The 7,997-nt window shown below is 34.2% G+C and overlaps 1 pseudogene; it reads left to right on the top strand.

The window, feature by feature from the left end:
- Positions 1 to 3,996: 3,996 nt before the first annotated feature.
- On the top strand, positions 3,997 to 5,654 carry LOC145010137 (heat shock cognate 70 kDa protein pseudogene; annotated as a pseudogene).
- The last annotated feature ends 2,343 nt before the right edge of the window (positions 5,655 to 7,997 follow it).

The following is a 7,997-nucleotide window of genomic DNA, read 5'->3' as shown; positions in this document are numbered from 1 at the left end:
TCGGGGCTCGTGTGACTAACAGTTGAATAATCATCACAATGAATACACATGAAACATAGCACATTCATCACCAACATTTCATATAACAACCGGAATTGTTCACATCAAGTACATTGTTATAAATACATAAGTTCAAATTACTAAAAGTACGATAAGTGATGTTACATTAAACAAAACCATACAACTTGCAAATCTTCCAGCTTAACGATTACCTGAGAATACAAGTTATTTTGAAAATGGTCAACATATATAATGTTGGTGAGTTCATAAGTAAGTTGAGTAAAGGTCTTTGTATCTTTCGTAAAAACCCAAAAAAAAAAAAAACCGATATTTTCTGTAAAAAGTGTCTGAAAATTATGTGAAAATCAAGTATAAATGCATGTGTGAATTTCATAGTTGTAACATAGATGAATGTAGTTTAGATTTCTTTGTACTGTAAGTAAGTGATAAATTGTATATGAATATTTCCCCAGAAAATCTGATATTTTCTGATTTATATTAATGTCGAGATTCTTGTATCGTTAAATAAGATATTTTGTATTGACACAATCGAAGGGTTAATCTCTGAAATGTTAAATTTCGTATTGAATCTCTATATGAGCCATTATAATCATACATGATAATGACGAGGTTGCTTATCATTTTTCCAAATGCTGGTATTTGCTCAAGATTTTGTCGCCCCTAGACTGGCCTAGTCTAGCTGTAGCGAACAACTAAGGTGTGGGGGGTCACCCCGTATGGATCTATACACAAACTCTCGCTCTCCCTCCAGGAGACTCTAATTATAACTACAAGCTACGATTGTACATTCAAGGTGCCAACTGACACGTCTCACTAGATTCTCAACCTTTCAAACAATGCTTAACGTTTACGTGTATGTTATGCGTTATCCAAACCAAAGGTACATTTATAAGTATACAAAGTTCACTAGTTATGAGAAGGTATAGATACGATTTACTAGCATGTGAATCTCAATCCAAGCCCAATTAGCATGTAAATGGGTCACAAAGGCCCAAAAACATGTAAGTGGGTAATTTGGGCCCAATAGGTATGTAAACGGACCACAAAGGCCCAACAACATGTGACCCATAACTTAGACCCAAATTAACATGTAAATGAGTCGCAAGGCCTAATAAACATGTCATGGAAGATATTGGGTTCAATATACACTTGAATAGGCCCTTAAGGCCCATTGGCCACATAAGATGAATATTAGGCCCAGAAAAAATTGTTAACAGTATATTCTGTCCATTCATATTGTTTGGTTGTTTATTTTAGCTCATCATTTACCAAATTTATTGTAACAAGTCACCTTTTTCATAAGACAACATGTTTGGTCAAAAGTCTCAAAATTTCATTGAAGACTCAAGTTTTGTAAAAATGACACTTTAGTCCATAATTTGTAAAAATTTGCAATTTTGTCCCAAATGTCTAGAAATTTATGGTTTTAGTCCAAAAATATATATTTTGACATTTAAGACCTAGGTTTACAGAAAAGTGCATTTTTAGCCCTTTGGTTGTAAAAATTTACACTTCCGGCTCAATTTTGGTAAAAGTTACATTTTTGGTCCAAATTGAAATTAAATGTTATTTTCACCCCTAAATTTGGTTTATTTACATTTATGACTCAATGCTCAAATAACATTTTTAATTCAAAAAACTTCATTTTTTCGCAAATTTGGGCCCAAAACCATGAGGACCAAAAGTTTGGCCCACTAAGCTCAAATTTACATTTTTAGCCCTTTTTAAAGTATGTTTAACATAAAAACTCCCTTTTTATACTTGTAGGACCTGTTTGGTCCCCATAAAAACATAAATGTTACTTTTTGCCCTTATCTTTTGTTTTCTTGACAATTTTGACCCTTAACAAAGTTTTTGCCTTAAATTTTTGTATCTTAAACATATAACACTTTTAACTTGATAGTTTGATGTATAAGGTGTCTTAGTTCATGGATCTTAACTCAATGTTTCTTAAGAAGCCGTGATTTGCCAAGATCTAACATATTTTTACAACATAAACTAAGAAATCACACAAGACATGCATATAACACATAGATCTACACATTTTACTTATATTCTCCCCAAAAAATCATGTAAAAACCAAAAACAAAGGGGGTATGAACTCACCTTTGCTTGATGTTTCGGTTTTTGAAGTAAGAATGGAAAGAGATGAAGTGATTTCCGGCCCTAGCAAACTCCCTTGAGTGGATCTCGAACTTTAGAACATTTCTAGGAGTATGATCACCAAAAACTTGCTTAAAGGAGTGATCTAACATTAGAATGGAGTTATATAACTTGGATGTGTAAAGATTTACCAAGAAATGATGATTATTTTGTGAAAACCCTTTTAAAACACAAGCAAATTTTGAGATCCTTGATGGAAAGAGGCGAATGATTCTTAAGAGTGTTTGAGAGAATTTGATGTAGTGTGTATGTGTGTGGTTACCTTCGGCCGTGAGTAGAAGAAGAGAGGGGAGAGAAGGATAAGGTGACTTGCATGGAAATTAGAAAATAATTACATAAGTAAAAAATTAAAATTAATCAATCATAACAATTGTTAAAATAATACTAGATAGATAATTATATTTAATTATATTAATTAATGTCAATAACACAACCATTATAAACATATATTTTTCAATATTTTAACAATATATTTTTAACTTGCGTCGTGCAACACACGAGAATTCGTTTGTCTGAAAGTAAAACCATGAGATTATCGATTGCCACAACTCTAAATCGCCTCTACCCCCGAAAGCATGAACAGTTTGTCAAGAAAATCTCTGTGTCCAACATCAAGCTTCTTAAATTTATTACTTCTCCGCTTGGGCTTGGGCCTGTTTGAATAACTTTCACTAAACTTTCTTGAAATTTTTTCCAAACTTCCTCTTTGAAGGACCATTCACCATCAATTAATTATTAATCAGTTTATTATGTTATTCATCCGATGACCATTGATGATTCCATGAATGAATTTGCTATTTTCCTCTCCATCTATGTCCCATTTTAATTTCGCTTCATGCTTCAGATCCATTTTCTTTATATTTCGCCTTTGGTCTCGAGCATGACGATAGCTTTCTAGCAATGTATAGCATGCCCCCAAACTTTTAACGGTCAAAAGTTTTTTCTGTTTTAAGTTGTCACTCTTTTGGGCCTGTTTATCTTTGGGAAAATGACTTAAAAGCCCAGTTTCCAAACCATACAAAAAATCTCAATCATGTTTTGTCTGTTCAAAAAAACCCAACGAACTTAACTTTTTGTCTAGAAGTCCAACAAAGTTCCAAACCGTTCAAAAAATCCCAATTTTGTTTTGTGTGAGTTCATTGGGTTTTTTTTAACAATCAAAACATGATTGGAGTTTTTTAAACGTTTAAGAAACTTTGTTGGTCTAACAAGTCAATTTTCCGATACGATACTAAGCCACGTCATCTATTTATCTTATTTGACTTTTACGAAAATGTAACTTAGTTGGGCCTTTTAGACAAAATGTTAAGGTCGTTGGGTTTTTTTGGACAGACAAAATATGATTAGGGTTTTTTGAACAGTTTGAAAACTTTCGTTGGGTTTTTAATTCATTTTCCCTTATCTTTTTTTCCACTTCTTGATCCAAGCTCCAGCCAAATCTTCTATGTTTTGCATCATGCTATTAGTTCTTTGTTTGGTTTTTACTTGCAATTATTTTTTCGGTTACACTTTGTGTTAATTAATTAAGTACAGCAGTACAGTATTTTTTTATGAACGGTGTAGAATCAAACGTACAGGTAAATGAAGTGTTTTTATCATCATGTTATGACAAAAGTGACTTCAAAAGCCTTTCCTACTGTAAACGTATCCATTGGAAACCAGAAAGACACCTTCTCTTAGATAGCAAATTTCAAAAAATGCTATATATTCCCAACGATCACAATGCATGCTATATAATCAGTAAAGCCAGAAAGCTCACTCATAAACTCATACTGTTGTTGAATATTGTATTTTGTTTGAAGTTGGAGAATAATGGTGAGTGGGGGAGGCCATACTCCAGCAATTGGCATCGACTTGGTTACAAACTCTTGTGTTGCTGTATGGAAGCACGATCGAATACAGATCATAACAAATGATCAAGGCAATCGAGCAACACCATCTTGTGTTGCATTCAACGAATCCGAACGTCTAGTTGGTGATGGTGCCAAGAATCAAATTGCAAGGAACCCTGCAAACACCGTATTCAGTTAGTTTACACTTTCCGATGTTTAATCTTTTAATGTTTTTTAACTTAAATTTTAATTTATAACTTGGCTAATTGGTTGTGGATATTTAGATGCAAAAAGGTTGATCGGAAGGAGGTTTAGTGAAGTCATGGTGCAGGAAGACATTAAGTTGTGGCCATTTAGGGTCATACAAGGGAATATCGACATGCCAAAAATCGTGGTCACTCACAAGTGTCATGAGCAACAGTTTTATACAGAAGAAATTTCATCAATGGTTCTTGGCAAGATGAAAGAAGTTGCAGAGGCGTATATAGGTGACACCGTTAAAAATGCTGTCGTAACAGTCCCAGCTTATTTCAATGATTCTCAGCGTCAAGCAACCAAGGATGCTGCTGCTATTGCTGGACTAAATGTGCTGCGTATAATCAATGAGCCAACAGCAGCTGCAATTGCTTATGCAGTAGACAATAATTTGTCTTTTACTGGAAAGAAGAATGTTCTTATATTTGATCTCGGTGGTGGCACTTTTGATGTCTCTCTTCTCACCATTGATGGAGTGAGTAAATTTGAGGTGAAGGCTGTTGCTGGTGACACTCATTTGGGTGGAGGATTTTGACAACCGAATGGTGAATTATTGCGTTGAAGAGTTTAAAAGCAAATGGAAAAAGGATTTGGCGGGAAATAAAAGAGCATTAGGAAGGTTGAAAGTTGCTTGTGAGAAAGCAAAGAGAATTCTTTCATATGCTACAGAAGCACCGATAGAACTCGAGTATTTGTCTGAGGGTATTGATTTCTCGATGAATATTACTCGTGCCAAATTTGAGGAGCTTAATATGGACTTATTTACAGAGTGTATTGAGCAAGTGGAGACATGTTTAGAAGATGCAGATATGAACACACACCTATACCTACAAAGAAGACCAAAATTTTGTAACAACCATTGACAACCAATCTGCTATGAAGATGATGGTGTACCAAGGTGAACGAACTAAATCTACTGACAACTATTTGTTGGGATCGTTTAAAATATCTGGAATACCACCTGCTCCTAAGGGTGTCGCAAAAATTGAGGATTGTTTTGAAATAGATGAAAATGGTATCCTCACAGTTACATCTAAGATAGTTTCCACTGGTAAAACCAAAAGCCTTACTGTTACAAGTCTTAGTGGAAGATTGTCAAAGCAAGAGATTGAGAAAATGGTGAAAGATGCTGAGAAGTTTAAGCTTGAGGATCAAGAGTACAAGAGAAAAGCTGAAGCATACAATGCGTTGGAGGATTGTATATATGCGCTAAAGAATAAGATCAAAAGAAATGATATCACACCAAAGGTCTTGAAGAACATCCAGTATGCAATTGATGATACGATGAAATGGCTCTCTAATGTCAAAGGTGCTGCTGTTGATGAGATTCAGTCCAAGAAGGAGTACCTGGAGTTCATATCGGGGCTTGCATTTTTTCATTAACATGATGTGATTTTTGGCATTCAAGACTTTGATTTTCTGTATTTTTGGATAAGAAATCGTTGATTTATTGCCGCGAATGTTATCACACTTTTTGTATTTTAGTTCAAAGACGAAAAGGACATAACGTCGATTCTCAGGCGATTGTTAAAAAAAATGGTCAAACAAGGCTCTTAGTCGATTCTCAGGCGGTGTTCCCCGTGTCATGACGCCGTTGAGGGGTGCCACCTCACTCCCCGTTGCATCTCGTTAGACCCATACCGCATAGTCTTAGGGACCCAATTAATCTGTCACAAGCGCATAAAAAAAGTCTGTAAAATTTGTTGATGGGTCATGACAATTTAATACCCCAAGTAATAAATGCAGCCTTGTGATACAATTTCCCGATCAAATGTTTAATCATGTAGGATTAGTGGATTACCAACTTATATATATATATATATATATATAAAAGAATAACCAGGCAACCAGCAGGGAGCTGGCATGGATAAAAATAATGATAGTACAATTAAGGAAAATTACATGGAAAAATATACATCAATAACAGATCTAGGCCACATTCTTAAATCTAAGTTAGTATCACTAAGCCATTTTGTTAGACTTGTAGAATATGGGAAATTAAGTACTACAAATATCAGAGACATTGAAATCGCTTCCAAAGAAAATACAATGGGAACCTTCAATTGCCTCAATTGCGTGTTGCAAATTTTATGAAAATTTTGTTTTTTTAATTTTTTTTGAACGACGTTACATTTTTTTTTTCTTTTTTCTTTTCGTTGGTTTTTTTGTTTATTATTTTTTTCGTTTTGTAATATATATATATATATATATATATATATATATATATATATATATATATATATATATATATATATATATATATATATATATATATATATATATATATTGCGATGACTAGGCTGGGTATAGAAAAATTAGTTAACCATATGGTTTTTTATTTTAAACATGGGGTGTGGTTACTGAATCCTTACTAGAAAAATAACGTCAAATCAACGCCAATCATCTTCACCCTATCCTTACTACCACACCATAAACTTTTGGAAATGATCACCACTCTACATCGCGAATATTTTATTTTTTGTTTTTTTACTCCATCATATATAATTAATTTTATACAACTTAAAATTAAATTAGTTAGTTAATTATACAAATTAATTTGATTTAGCTAATTGTTAGCCCAACAAGTTTTCTCTTAGCCCAACTTTAACTAAATTTGGCCATTAAATTTTTTTTTCAGCCCAACGTTACTAAGTTTTAGATTTAGCAGCCCATGTTTTTTTTTTAATCTTTGTGCTCTAGTTGTATATTCTTTGTAGCCAAAGTAGTCACGCCTCTTTTCTTCTTCTTTCTTCTTTGTTCAAGATTGGGTAAATTACACCAATTGTTTCTCGTGCACATGCCAGAAAGTGTGTTTACCAGAAAGTGTGTTTAGTCTTTATTTTCAAAAATTAACTCGGGTAGTCTCTCTTTTGTATAAAACTTGCACATTTCATCCCTCTGGACATAAAAAGACTATTTTACCCTTAAAAAAAATTCTATTTTAATTTTTTGTTATTGTTTTATCATTTTTAAATTAACAAAAAAGAAAAAAAGGAAAAATATGTATCAAGTACCGACCCTCCCCCTTTCCTTTCCCAATGTCCTTTCCTCTTAATAGAAAACTTCCAATATCCGATCAAAATCGTCAAGCGAATCACCGGTGGATTTTCCACCGCTACTTCATTTTGGTTCTAGAGTCGTCTCACCACCTATTCTCCTCCTCTTGAATTGACTTAAAACCGGTCTCGCACACACCATGTACAACTTCCTTCCCACCATCTAACAACCTCCTGAATCCACAGGTCAGACTCTAACCCTAGTTGCAAAACAATCTAGAAGAAGAGATTATTAGTAGCGGTAATGCTCGATCTGAAACCCCCAAAATGAAATCTGTCATGAAATGCCTAAAGTTCTCAATCTGAAACCACACATTTCCCTGTATATAAATCTGAAACCTAAGTGCAAAGTTGAAGAATGAGATCGTTGATCAGAAAAGGAGGAGGAGAAAGATGCAGTATAGGTGATGGCGTACGGGTGAAGAAAGGGACCGTCGATCTCGAAACCCTAGGCTACGATTCAAAGCCCTGACCTATGTTCTTCATTGTTGGAGGTCATCGACGGGACAAGAGTTGTACTTGGTGGTTGAAAGTGGCTCATGATGAAGACGATGGTTGAATGGTGGAGAAGATTACAAGATTATGAGTGGAGAATAAGGGATATCGGATGGGAAAACGAGGAGGAGAGAGATGTCATGGTTCTGTAAACAATAATAATGATGGTGAGTGG

The sequence above is a fragment of the Lactuca saligna genome, chromosome 8 (assembly GCF_052625555.1).
Source record: "Lactuca saligna cultivar CGN05327 chromosome 8, ASM5262555v1, whole genome shotgun sequence".
Classification (NCBI taxonomy): Eukaryota; Viridiplantae; Streptophyta; class Magnoliopsida; order Asterales; family Asteraceae; genus Lactuca; species Lactuca saligna.
Note: the sequence above shows the minus strand (reverse complement) of the source record. Positions and strands in the feature narration are given on the sequence as shown.